This window comes from Plecotus auritus, assembly GCF_963455305.1.
Source record: "Plecotus auritus genome assembly, chromosome: 3".
NCBI lineage: Eukaryota > Metazoa > Chordata > Mammalia > Chiroptera > Vespertilionidae > Plecotus > Plecotus auritus.
In genome coordinates, this window is record NC_137772.1 from 107,036,057 (window position 1) to 107,059,747 (window position 23,691).

At 39.6% G+C, this 23,691-nt stretch overlaps 1 protein-coding gene across 5 annotated transcripts in view; it reads right to left on the reverse strand.

Moving 5' to 3' along the window:
* The window catches only part of DCLK1 (doublecortin like kinase 1), a gene marked incomplete at its 3' end in the record, with an annotated part of 521,814 nt that overhangs the window by 224,438 nt on the left and 273,685 nt on the right, over window positions 1–23,691 (reverse strand). The window lies entirely within an intron of this gene.

Sequence of the window (23,691 nt, forward strand, 5' to 3'; positions counted from 1 at the left end):
TTCAGACAAAGCTTCTATCAGCCATACTTATAGGGAGAAAAATGAGTAGCAAATGAGAATAGCCAATACCATGAATGACCACAGTAATGAGTAATGATGAGAAAGAAAATTAAAAATTCCCAGAAATCAAGCTGTAACACATGGAAATATGTGTTATAAATGACACAGATTTCAAGATTGCAGTTCTGAAAATATTCAATGAGATGTGAGAAAATATACACAGGCAACTCAATGCACTCAAAAAACAAATCAATGAATAAAACAAGTACTTTCCCAAAGAGGTTGAAACTTTTAAAAAGAACTAATCTGAAAATCTAGAAATGAAGCATGCAAGAGTAAACTACTTGCCCTAGCTGGTTTGGCTCAGTGGTTAGAGTGTCAGCCTGCAGACTGAAGGGGTCCCTGGTTTTATTCTGGTCAAGGGGGTGACATGCCCAGGTTGTGGGATTGATCCCCAATGGGGGCTGTGCAGGATGCAGCTGATCAATGATTTTCTGTCATCATTGATCTTTCTATCTCTCTCTCCCTCTCCTTTCCTCTCTAAAATCAATATATATATATATATATATATATATATATATATATATATATATATATCTTATCTAATAAAATCATATATATATATATATCTCCTATCTAATATATATATATATGTGTGTGTGTATATATATATGCAAATTAACCATCACTCCAACACACAACATGGCTGCCCCCCCATTTAGTCAAAGATGGCTGCCCCCGTGTGGACACAAGATGGCTGCCACAAGATGGCCAGCAGGGGAGGGCAGTTGGGGGCAATCAAGCCTGCAGGGGAGGGCAGTTAGGGGCAAACAGAATGGCAGGGTATCAGTTAGGCATCAATCAGGCTGGCAGGGAAGTGGTTAGGGGGTGATCAGGCTGGCAGGCAGAAGCGGTTAGGGGCAATCAGGAACGCAGGCAGGTGAGAAGTTGGGAACCAGCAGTCCTGGATTGTGAGAGGGATGTCCGACTGCCCGTTTAGGCCCGATCCCGGTAGGATTGGGCCTAAATGGGCAGTCGGACATCCCTCGAGGGGTCCCAGATTAGAGAGGGTGCAGGCTGGGCTGAGGGACACCCCCCCGTGCACGAATTTTGTGCACCGGGCCTCTAGTATATATATATTAAAAAGAGTAAACTATTGAGCATAGAAAACAGAGCCGACCAGATGAAGTAAAGAATTAGTGATATTAAAGATAGAAATCTAGAAAAGATGCAGAAGGAAGAAGAGAGAAACCTGCGCATAGAGAAAATGAGTGTGCCCTCTAAGAACTATCTGACTCCATTAGAAAAAGCAGTATTAGAATAATAGTTATTTCAGAAGAGCAAGAGAGAGAACAGAGAGCCCATTTAAACAATTAGCTGATGAGAACTTCCCAAAACTATGGGAAGAACTAGATCCATGAATCCAAAAAAATGGAATACCTAGTTACCTCAATCCAAAGAGGCCCTCTCCAAGGCACTTGGTATTAAAAATGTAAAAAAATTAATGACAGAGAAAAAAATCTCAAAGCTGTCAGGGAAAAGAAGGAAGTGACTTACAAAGGAAAACCCATCAGAATTTCAACCGACCTCTCAGCAGAAACTCTACAAGCCAAAAGAGAGTGGAACCAAATATTCAAATGTCTGAAAAAGAGAAATTGCCAGCCACAGATAATATATCCAGTAAAATTGTCCTTTAAACATGAAGGAGAAATAAAGACATCCCCAGACATACAGAAGTGGAGGAATTTTATCACCAGAAAACCTCAATTATGTAGGAAATATTCAAAGGAGTTTTTCTACCTGAAACAAAGATAATAAAGGCACAGCACTACAAGTAAGATCAACAGAAAACTTATAGCATAAACAGGGATTATTTATGACAACAAAAACATAAAAAGGGAGGGGGGAAGGTCTGAACTGGCAAAGGAGGATGAAGATAAAAAAGACTCAAAAGAAAGAAAAAATCATGGTATACCAGTATGTGCAAGTTTGTTTTTTATGAACCTAATGGTAACCACTCACAAAAATCCCCAAACCTGGATGCATATCTTAGAAAAAGAGGACACAGAGGAGGAAAGTACAGAATACCACCAAACAAAAACAACAGACAGAAACACCAATGGAGGCACAGAACTACCAAGAAAAAAAAGATAAAATGGCCATAGGAAATCCTCACACATCAATAATTACTCTAAATGTAAATGGCCTGAATTCATGAATAACAAGGCACGGAGTAGCAGAATGGGTCAAAAAACAAAACCCAGTCATATGCTGCCTACAAGAGACACATCTAAACTGCAAAGACAAAGGTAAATTTAAAGTAAAAGGGTGGAAAATGATTCTCCAAGCAAATAACATCCACAGAAAAGCAGATGTAGCCATACTTATATCTGACAAAATAGATTTCAAGACAACAAAGTTAAAGGGAAAAGATGGACACTTTATAATATTAAAGGGGACACTACATCAAGAAAACATGACACTTCTTAAAATATATGCACCCAAGCAAGGAGCACCAAAATATATAAAACAGTTACAGAACTGAAGAGAGAAACACATCAAAACACAATCATAGTTGGGGACCTTAATAATCCATTGACAACCCTAGATAGATGAATCAAATAGTAAACCAATAAAGAAATATCAGCCTTAAATGATACACTAGACCAAATGGACATTATTGACATTTATAGAATCTTTCATCCCAGAACATTAGATTATACATCTTCTCCTGTGCACATGGAATATTCTCAAGAATAGATCATATATTGGGTCACAAAACTAGCATCAACAAATTCAAGAAAATTTAATTTCTACCAAGCATATTGTCTGACTATGCTGCCTTGAAATTAGAAAACTGCAAAAAGGAAGCAAAGAAATCCACAAATATGTGGAGATTAAACAACATACTGCTAAAAAAATGACTGGGTCAAAGAAGAAATAAAGATGACATCAAAAGTTATATAGAGCCACCCTAGCTGGTTTGGATCAGTGGATAAAGCATCAGCCTGCACACTGAAGGGTCCCAGGTTTGATTCTGGTCAAGGGCACATGCCTGGGTTGTGGGCTCAATCCCCAGTACGGGGTGTGCAGGAGGCAGCTGATCAATGATTTTCTCTCATCATTGATGTTTCTAGCTTTCTCTCCCTCTCCCTTCCTCTTTGAAATCAATAAAAAAATATATTTTTAAAAATTTATATAGGACCCTAGCTGGTTTGGCTCAGTGGACAGAACGTCAGCCTGCAAACTGAAGGGTCCTGAGTTTGATTTGGATCAAGGGCACGTACCTCCATTGTAGGCTTCTGGCGTGTGGGAAGCGACCAATCAATGTGTCTCTCTCACATCAATGTTTCTCTCTGTCTCTCCCTTTCCCTTCCACTCTCTCTAAATATCAATGAAAAAATATCCTCGGCTGAGAATTATTTTAAAAAAGTTATATAGAGACAAAGGAGAATGACAATACAACATATCAAAACTTCTGGGATGCAGTGAAACCAGTACTAAGAGGGAAATTTATAGCATTCCAGACCTATCTCAGGAAACAAAAGAAATCCCAAGTAAACAACCTAACATCACACCTTAAAGAACTAGAAGAGGAAGAACAAAAGCAACCTAAAGTCAGGAAAGGAATTGAAATAATAAAAATTAGAGCAGAATTGAATGAAAACAGAGAACAAAAAGACTATAAAACAAAACAAAATAATAAAACAAAGAACTGGTTCTTTGAAAAGATTAATAAAATTGACAAACCCCTGGCTAGACTCACTAAGGAAAAAAGGGAAAAGACCCATATAAACAAAATCAGAAATGAGAGAGAAGTCACCAAAGAGATCACATATATACAAAGGATCATACTGGGAAGTCCACAGGGCTGCTGTGGCTGGGGACTACACCCCCAGCTGTACAAAGGAAACAGACTCTGAATAGCCCTAAAAGCCCTCAGGGACTGGGTTAAAAAGGGGTGTTCAGTTCCAGAGAGATACAGCACTACCCACAACTAAAGCTCTTGTCAGAAACAGACACTTGAGAGATTAAGATTGACAGCAGGCAGACGAACAAAGCAGGCAGATTGGTCCTGCCTGTTTGCAGCCAAGGCTGTGGAGATAGACACAAATAGAGCAGCAGTGGATCACTTGGAACTTCAACACATTCCTGACTACCTAACAAGAAACTGAGAAGTGGCAAATAGAACAGAAGAGTGGGGTCTTAAACCAGCCCCCATGGGGCATTCAAAATTAGCTGAAGTTAATGACACTTCACTTTTTTATCTTTTATTTAAATTTTTTCTGTATTTTTCCATTTTTTTTTGTATTATTTTTTCTTCATTCTATTTTTTATTGTTATTTTATTTTATTTTTCACTCTTTTCTTCCCCTATTCTCCCTTTTCATCCTGTTTTCCCCTCTCCTGTCCCTGCTTTAGTTTTTCTCTTTCCTTTCTTTTTACCTCTTGTTAAAAATTGATCTTCTTTATCCTGTTTATTGACATGTTATTATTACTGTAGTCTCTGTTGGCTTATCATATATCTAATTTCTTCTCCCCTGCTCAAAGTCCACATACTCTTCTTCTTTCTTTTTCTTTGCTAGTCAAGTTTTTATTCTTGGTTTTGCTCTCCTTTCTTGCTCTCTTCTTCTCCCAATTGTTTAATTAGTTTCATTCAATAAACTCAAGCCTACCTGCTCTCTCCTCTATTCTCCTTTTCCAAAATGGGTGAATAAATAAATAAATAAATTGAAATAAAAATATATGTATATTATTTGTTCTATATTTTTATTTTTTAAATTTTTGATTATTTTTTTCTTCTCCTCTTATCCACTCATTCTCTTTATACCTATTCTATACTGAATGTGGTCCTTCCCCTATTCATACATTTCCTTAAACTTATGTTCTATATAGAAGCTCTGTCTCTACCGATTCTGTACCCCCCATTTTCTGGGTGTTTGTTTTTTGCACTTTTTGGTTTATCTGTTTGTTTTGCATTGTTTTCTGCCCATTTTCTTTTCTCTCTTACCTTTTTCTCTTTCCTCAATATCATCTTTGCTCTCTTTCCTCTATCCTAATTCTATTTTCTCTGGTGGTCACTTTTATTGGGGTTATCAGTATCATGAGTACATTCAGGTTTGTTCCCTTTGTGTGGTCTCTTGTTGAGTTGTATTTTGTGCTGTTTGGTCAAACTGGTATAGAGTGAGCAACATAACCAGACACCTTGACAGGAGACTCCATCCACAAACAACAACACTCAAAACCCAAATATCCAAAGTAGGGGGCTACCCTAGAATACCCAGCCGACAAGACTGCAGGGATTGCACCATGGGTCCCAAAAAACATATAATATATAAGACAAACTCAAACAATCTGGGTGGTACAGCAGTGTGACCTAATACATAGAAACAATCACAAAGAAATAGCAAAACTGGGGAGACAAATAAACAACCCCCATAAGAAAGAAAAGGAGGAATCACCAGAAAGGCAATAAATGAAATAGAGGCAAGCAATTTCTCAGAGAAAGAATTCAGAGCAATGGTCATAAGGATGCTGAAAAGGATGGAAGACAAATTCAACAGCATGTGTAATAATCAAGAGGAAACGAAGAAGAACCAAAGAGAAATGAAGAATGACATATCTGCAGTAAATAACACAATAGAAGCATCAGCAGTAGTCTAGAAGGAGCTGAGGACCGCATCAGCGAGCTAGAAAACAAGATAGGAAAACACACCCAAGCAGAACAGCAACTCAAAAAAACAAAAACAAAAACAACAACAACAACAAAAAACTTAAACAGCAGGACGAGAGCCTAAGGGAGCTTTGGGACAACATGAAATGAAACAACATCCACATAATAGGAGTGCCAGAAGGAGAGGAAGTGAATCAAAGAATAGAGAACCTGTTTGAAGAAATAATGACAGAAAACTTCCTAGTTTGGGGAAGAAAAAAGTCACAAAAGTCCAAGAAGCACACAGACTCCCAAACAAGATGAAACCAAAAAGACCGACACCAAGACACATCATAATTAAATTGGCAAATTCAACAACAAAGAAAAAATCTTAAAGGCTGCCAGAGAGAGACAGAAAGTTCCTTACAAGGGATCTCCTATTAGACCAGCCGTGGGCAAACTATAGCCCGCGGGCCGGATCTGGCCCGTTCAGCTGTTCTATCCGGCCCGTGGAGCCGAAAGAGTGGAGGGTTCTCTTGCTCTCCCCTCCGCTCCTTTACTTTGAATTTATATTAGTTCACACAAACACTCCATCCATGCTTTTGTTCCGGCCCTCCGGTCCAGTTTAAGAACCCATTGTAGCCTTCGAGTCAAAAAGTTTGCCCACCCCTGCATTAGACTGTCAGCTGATTGCTCAACAGAAACACATTAGGCCAGAAGGTATGGAATGAAATGTACAAAGTGATGCAAAGCAAGAGACTGAATCCCAGAATATTATACCCAACAAGGCTATCATTCAAATTAAAAGGTGAAATCAGGAGCTTCAAAGATTAAAAAAAAAAAAAAAAAAAAAAAAAGAGTAAGAGACTTTATTACCACCAAACCAGCAATGCAAGAAATACTAAAGGGATGGCTAAAAAGAAGACATGGAAAGGGAAGAAGGAAGACAGCCATAGAGAATAAAAATGGCAACAATCAAGTACCTATCCTATTTAATAAAGAGGGAATATGCTAATTAACTGCCATGCTCTCAAAGATGGTAGTGTCCACAGCCACAAGATGGTGGCACCCAGTCCCCTCAGCCCCACTGGGGCAGCAGGCACGCAGCACAGCCAGGCCCACCCCCAGGCGGGTCTGGCTGCTCTGTGCACCTGCCTCCAGAGTCCCCCAGTCCCCTCAATCCCCCAGCCACCCAGGGTGGGCCTGAGGCACAGGCAAGCCTTGGATGTCAGCTGCCCAAGGCTCAGGTAACCCGCCGGCTGAGGCTTGCATTGCCAGCAGTGGCAGCAGCAGAGGTGTGATGGGGGCATCACCTTCCCCTGATCGCCAGGTCACCTCATGCCCCTGATGGCTCCTGGACTGTGAAAGGGGGCAGGCTGGGCTGAGGAGCCCCCCACTTCAGTACATGCATTTTTATGCACCGTGCCTCTAGTCCATAATAACCTTAAATGTAAATGGATTAAATGCTCAAATCAAAAGACATAAGGTAGCTGAATGGATAAAAAAAACATGATCCATATATTTGTTGTCTATGACCCACCTCAGAACAAAGAACTCACACAGACTGATAGTGAAGGGATGGGAAAAAAAATTCAGGCAAATGAAAATGAAAATAAAGCTGGGGTAGCAATACTTATATCTGCCAAAATAGACCTCAAAGTGAAGGCCATAACAAGAGATAAGGAGGGCCACTTCATAATACTAAAGGGAGCATTTCAACAAGAGGATATAACTCTGGTAAACATATATGCACCCAATATAGGAGCACTCAAATACATAAAAAAAAAAAAAAAAAAAAAAAAAAAAACTTCTGGAAGATATCAAGGGAGAGATCGACAGCAATAAAATCATAGTAGGGGACTTTAATAACCCATTGACACCACTGGATAAATCCTCTAAACAAAAAATCAGCAAAGAAACAGCAAACCTAAATGAGTCACTAGATCAGATGGAATTATTTGACATCTTCAGAACATTTCACCCCAAAGCTACAGAACATACATTCTTCTCAAGTACACATGGGACATTTCCAAAGATAGACCACATATTGGGACACAGACAAAGTCTCATCTAATTCAAGAAGATATAAATCATATAAAACATCTTCTCAGATCACAATGGCATAAAATTAGAAATCAACTACAATAAAAACAATAAAAAAATGAAACACTTGGAGGCTAAATAGTATGCTATTAAACAATGATTGTGTTACCAAAGAGATCAAAGAAGAAATAAAAAGCATCATGGAAACATATGACATTGAAAACACAACAACCCAAATCTATGGGACACAATGAAAGCAGTTCTGAGAGGGAAGTTCATAGCTCTACAGGCCAACCTCAAAAACAAACAAACAAACAAATGAACAAGAAAAAATGGTAATAAATTCTCTAACCCTACAACTTAAAGAATTAGAAAGAGCCGAAACCGGTTTGGCTCAGTGGATAGAGCGTCGGCCTGCGGACTGAAGGGTCCCGGGTTCGATTCCGGTCAGGGGCATGTACCTTGGTTGTGGGCACATACCCAGTGGGGGGTGTGCAGGAGGCAGCTGATCGATGTTTCTCTCTCATCGATGTTTCTAGCTCTCTATCCCTCTCCCTTCCTCTCTGTAAAATATCAATAAAATATATTTAAAAAAAAAAAAAGAATTAGAAAGAGAACAAAAAAAAATGAAAAGGGAAACAATACAAAAGATTAATATAATAAAAAAAAGAGCAAGGTCTTTTAAAGGATAAACAAGATTGATGAACCTCTAGCCAGGCTCACCAAGAAGCAGAGAGGACCCAAATAAACAAAACCAGAAATGAAAGAGGTGAAGTAACAACTGAAACCACAGACATACAAAGGATTATAAAAAACAAACAAAAAACAAAAAAAACTACCAACAACTCTACTCCAACAAACTAGACAATCTAGACTAAATGGACATATTCCTAGAAAAATACAATCTTCCAAAACTAAATAAAAAAGAATAAAAAAACCTGAATAGGCCAATAACTACAGATGAAATTGAACAGTAATCAAAAAACTTCCAGCAAACAAAAGCCCTGGTCTGGATGGCTTCACAGGGGAGTTTTACCAAACATTGAAAGAAGAACTAAAACCTATCCTTCTTAGACTATTCAAAAAAAAATTCAAGAGGAAGGCATGCTTCCAAATTCTTTCTATAAAGGCAGCATTACCCTAATCCCCAAACTAGATAAAGACAATGCAAATAAAGAGAATTACAGGCCAATAACCCTGATGAACATAGATGCTAAAAATTAGCATAGTCAACAAAATTCTAGCAAATCAGATCCAACATTACGTTAGAAAGATCATATACCATGACCAAGTGGGATTTATTTTGGGGATGCAAGGCTGGTACAATATCCACAAACCAAGAAATGTGATATATCACATAAACAAATTGAGAGACAAAAATCACATAATCATATCAATTGATGAAGAAAAAGCATTTGACAAAATCCAACACCCTTTCTTGTTAAGTGGGAATAGAGGGATTATACCTCAACATAATAAAAGCTTTATATGATAAACCTCCAGCCGGCATCATACTCAATGGGCAAAAACTAAAACCATTTCCCCTAAGAACAGGAACAAGACAAGGTTGCCCACTTTCACCACTCCTGTTTGACATAGTACTATTTGACATAGTACTGGAAGTGCTAGCCATAGGGATCAGACAAGGAGGAGAAATAAAAAGCATCCAAATGGAAAAGAACAAGTAAAACTGTCATTATTCGCAGGTGACATGATATTGTACATAGAAAACACTAAAGACTCCATCAAAAAACTACTAGACTTAATAAATAAATTCGGCAATATAGCAGGATACAAAACTAACACCCAGAAATCTATGGCTTTTTTATACACCAATAATGAACACACAGAAAGAGAATCTAATAAAACAATCCTATTTATCATTGCACCAAAAAATTAAGATACCTAGGAATAAACTTAATTAAGGACGTAAAAGACCTGTACTCAGAAAACTACAGGACATTGAAAAAAGAGATAGAGGAAGACATAAACAAATGGAAGAATATACTGTGTTCATGGATTGGTAGAATTAACATCATTAAAATGTCCATACTACCCAAAGCAATCTACAGATTCAATGAAATCTCCATTAAAATACCAAAGGCATATTTCACAGACCTAGAACAAACTCACCAAAAATTCATAGGGAATAAAAAATGACTCTGAATAGGCACAGCAATCCTGAGAAAGAAGAACAAAGTTGGAGGGATCTCAATACCAGATATCAAGCTGTATTACAAAGCCACTGTACTCAAACTGCCTGGTATTGGCTCAAGGACAGACATATAGATCAATGGAACAGAACCAAGAACCCAGAAATCAACCCAAGCCATTATGCTCAATTAATATTTGACAAAGGAGGCAAGAGCATACAATGGAGTCAAGACAGTCTCTTCAATAAATGGTGTTGGGAAAATTGGACAGATACATGCCAAAAAATGAAACTAGACCACCAACTCACACCATACACAAAAATATATTCAAAATGGATAAAGGATTTAAAGTTAAGATGGGAAATCATAAAAATCTTAGAAGAATCCATAGGCAACAAAATATCAGACATAGGTCGTAGCAATATATTTACCAATACAGCTCCTAGGACAATGGAAACTAAGGAGAAAATAAACAAATATGACTACATCAAAATAAAAAGCTTCTGCACAACAAAAGAAACCATCAACAAACAAGAAGTCACACTGCATGGGAGAACATATTTACCAATGTTATCTCTGATAAGGGTTTAATCTTCAAAATTTATAGGGAACTTGTACAACTTAACAAAAGGAAAATAATCCAATAAAAAATGAGCAAAGGACCTAAATAGACACTTTTCAAAAGAGGACATAGAGAAGACCAAGAGACATGAAAACATGTTCAAAGTCACTAATCATCTGAGAGATGTAAATCAAAACGACTATGAGGTACCATCTTATCCCAGTCAGAATGGCTATCATCAACAAATCAACAAAGGACAAGTGCTGGGGAGGATGCGGAGTAAAAGAAACCCTCGTGCACTGCTGGTGGGAATGCAGACTGGTGCAGCCACTGTGGAAAACAGTATGGAGTTTCCTCAAAAAACTAAAAATGGAACTCCCATTTGACCCAGTAATCCCACTTCTAGGAATATATCCCAAGAAATCAGAAACACCAATCAGAAAAGATATTGCACCCGTATGTTCATAGCAGCACAATTTATAATATCTAAGATTTGGAAACAGCCTAAGTGCACATCAGCAGATGAGTGGATTAAAAAACTGTGGTACATCTACACAATGGATGCTGTAAAAAAAGAAGAAACTCTTACCATTTGCAACAGCATGGATGGACCTGGAGAGCATTATGTTAAGCAAAATAAGCCATTTGGAGAAAGATACTAGTAAATGTCACATGACCTCATTCAATATAATGTACAATATAAATTGATGAACAAAAATAGAGCCAGAAGCATGGAACAGACTGGCCAACCTAAGAGGGAAGACAGGGAAGCGGGGAGGGGTTAAAGATAAACCAAAGGACTTGTATACATGCATATGAGCATAACCAATAGACACAGACAGTATGGGAGTGCTGGGGGGCATGTGCTGCTGGGTGGAAGCAGCTGGGAAGAGGTCAATGGGGGAGAAGGGAGACTTATGTAATACTTTAAATGATTAAAAAAAATTAAATTAAAAGAAAAGATAATCTCTTCAATAAATGGTGCTGGGAAAACTGGAAAGCCACACACAAATTAATGAAACTGGATTAGAGTTTGTCCCCATGTACAAAATTTAATTCAAAATGGATCAAAGATCTAAATATAAAACCCAAAACAATAAGTTACATAGAAGAAAATATAGGTACCAAATTTATGCACCTTGTCATAGAGAACATTTTTTGAACTTGACCCCAAAGGCAAGGGAAGTAAAGGCAAAAATAAATGAATGGGACTATATAACGCTAAAAAGCTTCTGCACAACAAAAGAAACTGACAACAGAACAAAGAGGCAGCTAACCAGATGGAAGATGATATTTGCAAACAATAGTTTTGACAAAGGTTTAATTTCCAAAATATATAAAGAACTCATAAAACTCAACACCAAACCATTAGTCCAATCAAAAAGGGGGCAGAGGACCTGAATAGACACCCCTCCCAAGAAGACCTATGACTAGCCAGTAGATATATGAAATAATGTTCATTGGCAGTTAGGGAAATGCAAATAAAAACTACAATGAGCCTGGACTGTGTGGTTCAGTGGTTGAAGTATCCACCCATGAACCAGGAGGTCACTATTTAATTGCCAATCAGTGCACATGCTGTGTTGTGGGCTGGATACCCAGTAGGAGGCAGCCAATCAATATTTTCTCTCATGTATGTTTCTATATCTCCATCCCTCTCTCTTCCTCTCTCTAAAATAAATAAATATATTTTAAAAAACTACAATGAGATACAATGTCAAACCTATTAGAGTGGCCATTATCAACAAGACAAGCAATAACAAGTGTTGAAGAGGTTGTGGAAAAAAAGGAACCCTCACTAACTGTTGGTGGGAATGCAGACTAGTACAACCATTATGGAAAGCAGTCTGGTGATCCCTCAAAAAACTAAGAATAGACCTACCATACCATACTACCCAGCAATCCCTCTCCTAGGTATATACCCAAATAACTCAAAATCATGTATTCACAATGATATATATGCCCTATTTTTATTGAAGCATTATTCACTGTGGCCAAGACATGGAAATAACCCAAGTGTCCTGTGATGGAAGACTGTATAAAGAAGATTTCATACATATACACAATGGAATACTGCTCAGCCATAAGAAAGGATGAAATAGTGCCATTTGCAACAACATGGATGGATCTTGAGACCATTATGCTAAGTGAAATAACTCAGTCATAATAAAGTAAGAACCATATGATTTCATTCATCTGTGGAATATAAAACTGAAACTTACGAATACAAACAGCAGTGTGGTGATTGCCAGAGAAAAGGGGGTGATGGGAGAAGGGGATCCTAATATATGGTGACAGGAGAAGATTTGACTTTGTGTGGTGGGCACATGGTGCAATATATAGATATTGTAACATAGAAATACACACCAGAGGAGAAAGCAAGATGGCGGCATAGGTAAGCACCTAAACTGCTGCCTCGCACAACAATTTCAAAACTACAACTAAAAGACAGAATGGACACCATCCAGAACCACAGGAAAGCTGGCTGAGTGAAAATTCTACAACTAGAAGGAAAGAGAAAAGCTCACAGAGAATTGGAGGTACGGCAAAGGGTCTTTGTGCATGCAGAGGGAAGGGCGGCTGAGAGCCTGGCTGACTTTCTCTGGCGGAAGAGAGAAGGGAGCCCCCGACCGCACTGAACCCCAGTCCTGACTGCACTGAACCCCAGTTCCGGGCGAGCCCCTGGGGACCCATGCTTTTACGGGGGGAGTCTGGACTCTCGGGCAGAGACTCGGGAGCTGGGGAAGGCAGAGGTCTGAAGGTGCACGCGTGCCAGTGTGCACAAAGGCTGCGGAGGTTGCCACAGGCTTTCCCTAGTGGAAGGGAGTCGGAGGCTCCTGACTGCACTGAGCCCCAGTTCTGACTGCACTGAACCCCAGTTCCAGGCCAGCCCCTGGGGACCCATGCTCTTGTGGGGGGAGTCTGGACTCTCGGGCGGAGACTCGGGAGCCGGGGAAGGCAGAGGTCTGCAGGCGCGCACATGCATGCAAGGGCAAGGCTGACGGAAAGCCAAGACTGTCTGCTCCACCCTGAGACTCCACCCCATCCAAGCTGAGCACAGAGGCTATTGCAATTTGGCAAGTCTAATCCTATAAGGCTGTCTCCAACACCGAACTTCTCCCAGCATAGACACAGCTGATCCTTACAGCCAACTGGCCTGGAGGTCAATTCCTCCCAGTGATACCAACAACAATCAAGACTTAACTACAACAAGGCTGTACACACAGTCCACAAAGGGGTGCACCAAGAGTGTCCACCTCAGGTTAACTGGGGAGGCCGACCCACTGGGCCATATAGGAAACCTAGCACACAAATCTACCTTACCAACTCAGGGAAGCAGTGAAAATGTGGCGTCAAAGAAACAGATCACAAACGAAAGAAATGGAGGAAAACAAACAACTGGATATAGAATTCAAAACCACAGTTATAAGGCTTTTCAAGAATATCCTAGAAAAGGCCGATAAATATAACGAGACCCTCGAATGTATGAAAAAGGACCAACTAGAAATTAAACATACACTGACTGAAATAAAAAATATTATATAGAGACCCAACAACAGACTAGAGAAACACAAGAATCAAGTCAAAGAATTGAAATACAAAGAAGCAAAAAACACTCAACCGAAAAAGCAAAAAGCAAAAAAAATCCAAAAAGTTGAAGATAGTGTAAGAAGACTCTGGGACAACTTCAAGCATACTAACATCAGAATTATGGGGGTGCCAGAAGAAGAGAGAGAGCAAGATACTGAAAACCTATTTGAAGAAATAATGACTGAAAACTTCCCCTACCTGGTGAAAGACTTACAAGTCCAGGAAGCACGCAGAACCCCAAACAAAAGGAATCCAAAGAGGACCACACCAAGACACATCATAATTAAAATGCCAAGAGCAAAAGACAAAGAGAGAATATTAAAAGCAGCAAGAGAAAAACAGTTAATTACCTACAAGGGAGCACCCATATGACTGTCAGCTGATTTCTCAACAGAAACTATGCAGGCCAGACGGGAGTGGCAAGAAATTTTCAATGTGATGAATAGCAAGAACCTACAATCAAGATTACTCTACCCAGCAAAGCTTTCATTCAGAATTGAAGGGCAGATAAAGAGCTTCACAGATAAGAAAAAGCTAAAGGAGTTCATCACCACCAAACCAGTATTATATGAAATGCTGAAAGGTATTCTTAAAGAAGAGGAAGAAGAAAAAAGTAAAGATAAAAATTATGAACAACAAATACATATCTATCAACAAGTGAACCTAAAAATCAAGTGAATTAAAAACTGGAGGAACAGAATAATCTGGTGAATATAATAGAATCAGGGGCATAGAAAGGGAGTGGACTGATAATTCTCAGGGGGAAAGGGGTATGGGGGGTTCAGGAAGAGACTGGACAAAAATCATACACCTATGGATGAGGACAGTGGGGGGGAGGTAAGGGCAGAAGGTGGGGTGGGGACCAGGTGGAGGGGAGCTATGGGGGGAAAAAGGAGAAACAATTGTAATAATCTGAATAAAGATTTATTAAAAAAAAAAAAGAAATACACACCTGAAACCTATATGTTCATGTTGACCAATGTCACCCCAATAAATTTAATAAAAATAAATAAATGAATAAGAAGACTAGTTCAGCTGTGGGATGTGTTACATTTCACATGCTGTGAAATAATCATAAAAAGTTAATAATAGAAAGTTGGAAATATGGTTCTGGAGCTTATGAGAAGAGTCAGAGTTAGAGATACAGATTTGAGAGGAGGTATACTTAGAGACTGAGTGTGTTGTTAAATATAAACAAACTTGGCTTTGAACTCTGCCTTCAGCACTAACTAGCTGTGTGGTCTTGGACAAATTTATCATCAAAGCCTTAATTTCCTTAATTGTAAAATTGGGAAAATTATACATACTTCAAAGGTTTTGCTTATTGCATACCATCTGGTTGCCATTTGTCACCATCACTGTCTACCATCACCATCGTTGCTGAAACCATTAAGGTAGATGAACTTGGCTGGGAGTAGAGTAATTAAGTAGAAAAAAAAAAGATTGGGGAATGAATCTTAGGGAACAATTATTAAGGCATATATGGAACAAGAACACAACTGAAAAAAAAGATCAGGAATAGTCGAGGAGGTGGGCATAAGACCAGGACAGCAAAACTCCATGAAGGACAAAGCTGAGAGAATTTCAAGGACAGAATCATCAAAAATGTCAAATGCTATAAAGAAGTTGAGGTGGAAGAAGGGGAAAAATGAGAATATTGGATATAGTAATTAGAAGATTATCTTTGTTTAATTGAACAATTTTATATGTGGTAGGAGTAGGGCGCAAATATAATAGGATTTCAAATTGATATTTTTGCCCAAACCCCAAGGGGCTGTAAATTAGATACTAAAGTGAATTGTGAGATGCAAATTTCAAAGTAGATATAAGCAAAAAATTACATGCCTTAGTTTTCTTACCCACCCAAAGTTATAAAAGGCTTAAGTTATTACAGAGAAAGAAGATTGGTAAGGTTTTCTTTAGAGCTGTGCTGTGAATTCCCTTATTCTAAAAAAAGGGGACTTGCTTCCTTTTGGTTCAGCTGGTGCTTCACTAGGAGATTTGAACAACTTGGTCATTGTTGTGTATGGGTAGAGGGATACAGGCAACTGATGTTTGAATGTCTGGCTCTCATCCTCAAACCTCTGGCAGCAGTATGAAGGCAACTTGTGTGCATTGAATGCATGAGCTGATGCAAAGGACATATGAGTGCTTTGATTAATCTGACAGAGTTGACATGAATCTAATTTAAATTATCCCCAAGAAGATCACCTGAAGCCAAGAGGGAGAGCTTTTGAAAACAAATAGAGGAAGAAACATCCAAAGCTGGAAGAAACAGAATTGATGACATCAAAAAATAATATTGGAAAGTTCTCAGTGAGAGTCCCCGAAGAACTATGAAAACAACCATAAGAGAAGTTGGCTTCATGTAACATCTGCTAGCCAAGAGAGCCTGAAGCCATATGACAACAGTACAGTCAGGTATGGACCTTCTACCTCCCCTTCTTCATCACCCACTCAACTCCTACTTTACCTATTCTAATCCTGAAAGGATCAAAAACCACAGGGAGAAGGTGAGTGAAAAAGAGAGAAGGCATCAATCTGACCATTTTCCTTTTACTACATCGAGCCTTAGATAGGTATGGAAAAAGAACTTCAGTTTTGAATGATATTGTCTAGGACTGGATATTTTCAGTTATGAATTAACATGGTGATTTGTAGCTAAAAAAGTCCATAACACTTTTTACCCTCTTAAAAGGGAGCAGAAAAGTCTTGAGATTGTCCAAGTATCCATTGGCAAAAGAACTTCTGCCACTGTACAAATTTAAAAGGATAGTGGAAGATATTGTTTACATGAAAAAACCCTCATAATTCTTGTGTTTTCAAAGTATCATTTACCCAAAGGTATAGGAAGTGAGCCTCTAGGACAGTAACTTTATAAAAAAAAACTGTTGGCAATGGGGAAAAAAGGAGATGTATATAACACTTTCAACAATAAAAAATTTAAATAAAAAATAAAAAGCTTTTTGCGGAGACAGAAAGGGCATTGTAGATTGATAAGATGATAGAGATGACTGAAGGCTCTTTTAGAATAAGAGAAATGTAGGCATGGACACAGGTTGAGGAGAAAGAGGCAATAAAGATAGGATAAAACAACAAATCCCCAAAAACAATAGGAAAGGAGAACTGATGAGGCAAGTTACAAAGAAGAAGGAACACAAAATCAAGAACACTATCATTGCTTTTATGAAGGGAAATACTTTTCTTTCTTTAAAGGTGAGAGAACAAAAGGGAGAAGATGAGTTACAATAATGCCTTGGCAGGGCCAGAGCAAATGGTTTTGTCCGCCTTATACTTCCCTCGGGCTGGACATTCCCCACCCCTGGTCTAGAGGGAAAGAAAAATAAAATAGTTTATAGTGAATGACTTAGATCATCCCAAAGACTAGGGGGAAAGCTCATCTTCTAAGACTGAAGTCAGTAGGTGGTATTTATTATTCTGGAGGGAAGAATTGGGACCACTGTGTACAAACTAGAGAGAGATTAATTAGGGCTCAATATAAAAAAGAACTTATTAAAAATCAGCACTAGTGGACAGTGGAATAAGTTGTAAGCTTCCAGAAACAGGGGTTCTAGTTGAAGATAAAAGAACAATGATTGCAATGCTGTGGGGAGGACTTGTGTATTGGAAGGGAGGGTGAGCTGATGATCTCCAAGACTCTTAATGTACAGGATTCATTTTCAATGTTATATTTTGTAGGATTTGTCTACAGCAGTAATTCAGGGGTCACCGATACTGAATACAATAAAAAGAAGCTCATGAAGACCAGAAGAGAAAGTATAAAGAAAGGATTGCATATATTATATAATATCATGATTTCCAAAGTAGAAAATCATCTATGTAACAAAGGAACTAGCTTGTCCTTGAGTTAGATTCTGTCTCCAAAGTATAATATTCTACATGTCTCCATAGCTTGGCAGTGGACTAAAACTGAAAATATCACTGTATTCTGGGAAATTTTATATTTATGCATGAGCTAAAATGTAGCTAAGATGGAGAAAGTCTCCAGAATCCCTGTGGTTTTTCCACTCCTAAGAGGCAATTGAGAACTTGCTAATAAGAGCAAAGCACATTAGGCAGTGTGTTCTCCATTTGAAACAAAACCCTCTATTTCAAACATCAGGCTTCATTCCATAATCAATGCAATAAGGACTGATTATACCAGATTTTCTGTACAACACTGAAATGTCACAGAAACTTGGCAATTATTCAATAAGACAGCTCTAATGTGTGTTTTTTATAAGAACTGTACATTTCTGGAATTAACATATTGAATCAATAAAATTTTTCAGCATAAACTACCACACATTTTAAAGAAATCTGCACATAAATTCAATTTAAACTGGCATATAATCCAGTTAAAGTTTCAAATCTATAAAGAATAACCAGTCTCTTGTGATTCATTAGGCATTTTACTACAATATTTTTTCCAAAGAGATAAAATACACAAGAGCAAAAAAGAAACATTTTTGCATTCTGAATCCAAATTCAGTATCTAAGATGACTTGACATCTTTATTCATTTATTTATTTTGGTTTTAACTTTTAAAATATTTATTTTCCAATTACAGTTTACAGTCAACATTATTTTGTATTAGTTTCAGGTGTACAGCATAGTGGGTAAACAATTATATATTTTACAAAGTGTTCCCCCCGATATTTCAAGTAGCCATCTGAAACTGTACATAGTAATTGCACCAATATTGACGATATTCCCTATGCTGTAGTTTACATCCCTGTGACTATCAATTTGAATGCCAATTTGTAGTTCTTAATCCCTTCATCTTTTTTGCCCAGTCCCCAAACCCCCATTCTTTGTATCTATGAGTCTGTTTTAATTTTTTTGTTCGATTATTTTGTTCTTTAAATTCTATATATAAATACTAGTAAAAACATATGATATTTTTCTTTCTCTTATTGACTTAGTTCACTTAGCATAATACCATCTAGGTCCATCCATACTGTCCTTTGACATCTTTGACATAAGCAATATTAAAAGTCACATTTCATGTAAGCATTACTGTTACAATTATTTGTGTCCAGAACATTGCCTGGCTCAGGGTAAGTTAGCTTAGCTTATTGAATAATAAATGGATGCATAAAATAATTAATTTTGTTAGTAGTACTCAAAAACCACTTTGTGAGGAGGCCTGGTCTTTACCCAGATTCTGAACATCTTTCCAGTGTTCCCAGTGACCTGTGGTTTCCTAGCATCAGTTGCTCCAGGACAGATCAGTGGGGCTGTCAAAAATCTCTTGGACCTGCCTTGCTGGTGTTGCTCACTGGTTGAGTGTTGACCTATAAACCAGGCAAAATCACGGTTCAATACCAGGTCAAAACACATACCTGGGTTGCAGGCTCAATCCCCAGTGTGGAGTATGCAGGAGGCAGCCAATCAATGATTCTCTCATCATTGATGTTTCTATCTCTCTCTCCCTCTTCCTTTCTCTCTGAAATCAATAAAAGTATATATATATATATATATATATTTTTTTTTTTTTTAAAAACCCTTGGTCCCAAATTAACATGGACGTAAGAGCTGGGACTCCTGAACATTGTCAGTTGTAGATGTCTAACTGGTTCTAAATGTGGTTTGGTTTAATCTTCCAGAGATTCCCTCCAGAGCAGGGTGAATATCTTCAAAGGTCCTAAATTCCTCTTCACTCCACCACAGGAATAAAAGTGAGAGTGAGAAGAAAGCAACAGATAATCACTTTTTTATTCTCAAGAGCACCAAAAGCAAACCTTGGTGACATCTGCCTCCAATTAAGCCCTGCAAATGAATCTATGTGATGGAGTACAGCTGCAATCCACTAGGAGATATATTTCAGCCGAGGTGTCACTCACTAACATCAGTCACTAAGTAATAAGGAACACAGTTTTGAACGTGCTTTTACATTTATTATCTTATTTGAGGTCCATTACAACCCAGGAAAAAATGGTGTTTTACAGAATAGAAAGCAGGTGTGGAGATTTAGAGACCACACAGCTAGTAGGACAGAGCTTGGAACAGACCTGTGTCTTCTAACCTCAATCCAATACTGTTTCTACTGCTTCAGCTTCTAACCCTGTTTTCCTTTCACCCAGAGTTGGGGAGAACAATTAGGATGCTGTGGTGAGTGACACCTGAGGCCATCACTTGTCTCATCTCATTCAGGATATGAGTCTCTGAAAGTGGTCAGAATGAAACATTTCTAGAGACATTTACCAAGCAGATCCTGGGAATCCAATTCCATGGGGGTCCACAGAGCAGCTGAGAAAATGTTCCTTCTAGAAGGAAGAACCTGTACCCAGGAAGAACTTGTACTCAGATGGGTCTGTCTGGTGCAGAGAGAAACTGGATTGGCATTCTGCAGAGACACTATGCACACACACATGCACACACACATGCACACACACACACGGACACATACACAGTAGCCCAAAAGTCTTAGAGCAGTTTTAAACTTTCATAATTTCAGAAGCATGTGTCAAAAACTTACAAAAAAAATTATGTGAGAGTTCAATTATTTAAATTTCTTCTATACTTCTATACCAATTTTGTGAATTTTTATTGACATTTTTAATTTTAGTTTTTTATTTCAGCCAACATTTGCCATCTTCAATCAGAGGGTCTGAAAGGTTTTATAATATACTAGAGGCCCGGTGCACAAAATTCGTGCACTGGAGGGAGGTCCGTCAGCCCAGTCTGCACCCTCTCAGAGTCCAGGAGTCCTCGGGGGATGTCCACATGGGGAGTGGGACTAAGTCGGCAGTTGAACATCTGTAGCACTGCAGCGGAGGCGGGAGAGGCTCCTGCCACCAGCCATGAGCCCAGCTTCTGGCTGAGCAGTGTTCCCCTGTGGGAGCTCACTGACCACCAGGGGGCAGCTCCTGCATTGAGTGTCTGTCCCCTGGTAGTCAGTGCATCATAGCAACTGGTCTTTCCACTGTTCGGTTGATTTGCATATTAGCCTTTTATTATATAGGACTAGAGGCCCGGTGCACAAAATTTGTGCATGGGGGCGGTCCCTCAGCCTGGCCTGCACCCTCTCCAATCCAGGACATCTCTCTCACAATCTGGGACCACTGGCTCCTAACTGTTCACCTGCCTGCCTGCCTGATCACCCCTAATCACTCTGCCTGCCAGCCTGATCTCCCCCAACTGCCTACCCATGCTGGCCTGATTGGCCCCAACTGACCCCTGCCAGCTTGCTCGCCTTCAACTGCCCCCCCTGCCAGCCTGATCACCCCCAACTACCCCCCACTGCCATGTCCCAGGCTGGGAACACACGCAGGCAGCGTCATGTCAGCACTGGGCAGGGACACTTGTAGGCAGCATCATGTCAGCACTAGGCGGGGATGCACGCAGGCAGCATCACATTAGCCCTGGGCAGGCCTCCGCGCACCTCCGCCAGGGGCCCATGCGGAGGCCCTCCTGGTGATGGATTGTGACAGCGTGACGTAAGTCCCTGATGCTGCAAGTCCCCGCCCACCCATGTCTGCTGTGCATGCAGCCTGCTGATCAGTCGTTATGCATGAGGGCATCCCGACCAATTTGTGTATTACCCTATTATTAGTATAGATGATATACTTATACTACATACAGCAAATGAGCCACAATAAGCCTGCAGTGAACTAAAGCTAATTTTCATATGTGCTACTGTTAAAATTACATTGATGCTAACCAAGCTTGTAGAACTGGCTTTTTTAAAAGATAAAAATCCCCAGAGCATTACTTTTTGTTTGTACCAATTCAGTTTTATCTTTTTAGAAACTACCTCCTGTAAAAATCCTTGGGGTCCTCGTCTTTTGCCACATTAGCTTCCCTCCCATATGATTTCATTCACACACCATCAACTTTTTGAGTGGGCATTTCTAACAATGCTGAATGATACAGAAACCTGTGATATGACTCTCATCAAACAATCACTCCTTTCAGAGACATTAAGGGCCAATTCTAACAGACGTCTCCTCCAGCACATTTGACAAAGACCTGGAAATCAGTACCTTTTGGATAAGGCAGTTCAATTAAAAATACAACCACCTGTAACATTCAGACCATATATTTTTATCTTAGTCAAAGGGGCTCAGACAAGCCCATAGCATTCATTCCTCTGATCCATCAGGTGACCCTACTTATAAAAGGTCAGATGAGGGGCAACCTTGTCACAGATCTGTTGTTTATGTATTCTACTAATGAATATAAAACTATAGCTGTGCAAATCTAAAGACAGGTGAAAACAAGTAGAAATTATTTTACTTGTAACTCAAGTTCAAATTAAGTTTGGACAAGTTCAAACAACATCTGTGGTGGAACAAATTGTGTCCTTCCCGAAGATACGTTGGGGCCTATACTATGTGACCTTACTTAGAAATAGGGTCTTTGTAGATGTCATCTTGTTATAATGAGGTCAGGCTGGATTAGGGTGGGCTCTAATTCAACAGCTGGTGTTCTTATAAGAAGAAGCAATTTTGTACACACAGAGAAGTCCACTTGAAAATGGAGGCAGAGATCAGAGTGATGCTGGGACAAGCCCAATGATGCCAAGGATTGCTGGCAACGACTGGAAACCAGAGCCTGTGGGAGCATAGTGTTTCCCATACTTTGATTTTTAACTTTTGGCCTCCAGAATTGTTCAAGAATCAATTTCTATTGTTTTAAGCTCCCAGTTTGTGGAATTTTGTTACACCAGTCCTAGAAAACTTACATATCTAAGCAAAAATATCTATACTAATAAAAGCCTAGGTGGCCCTCTTGCCCTTACGCGGCACCCTCATGTCATCACAAGATGGCCACCACAAGATTGCCACCAAAAGATGGCTGGCAGGGGAGGGCAGTAGGGGGGACCAGGCCTGCAGGGGTGGGCAGTTGGTTGGGGGCCATCGGGCCTTTAGGGGAGGGCAGTTGGGGGCCATAAGGCTGGCAAGGGAGAGAAGTTGGGGGAGATCAGGTTGGCAGGGGAGGGCAGTTGGGGAAGATCAGATTGGCAGGGGAGGGCAGTTGGGGGCCATCCGGCTGGTAGGGGAGGGCAGTTGGGGGCCATCCGGCTGGCAGGGGAGGGCAGTTGGGGGCAATCAGGCAGGCAGGCAGGCAGGCGACTGGTTAGGAGCCAGCAGTCCCGGATTGTGAGTGGGATGTCCGACTGCCGGATGACCCTTCAGACATCCCTGAAGGGTCCCAGATTAGAGAGGGTGAAGGCTGGGCTGAGGAACAACCCCCCCCCCCCCCCCGCCAGTGCACTAATTTCATGCACTGGGCCTCTAGTGTATATTTAATGCAATGCCTAGAAACACCAGAATCAAGAGCACTAAGAAATTAGTTAAAACAAAATTAAAGAGGATGACAGATAGTTAGGCCTTGTAGGGGTGAGGTGAGTGGGTAAAGAAATTGGCCAAGCAAATTTGGGAGCATCAGTGTTGAGGCTGGGAGTTGGGGTGACAAAAGTTGACATCCTGTGACACAGTCATCACCAAGGAGTTAATTGTCCTTCCTAGGTGTGAGGGAGGCATTTCTCAACAAAATCTTACCAATTTTTAATTGTCAACTTATCATCAATATATAGGTAAAACCATGTTAAGCTTCCTGTCTCCAATTTGGCATTTTCCTGGATGATGTTTCATCATTCTAAATTAGACAGCAAGCCATGCTGGAGAAGGATCTGTTTGCCTATATGTCTTTCTATATAGAACTGTATCCACCATTTTTGAA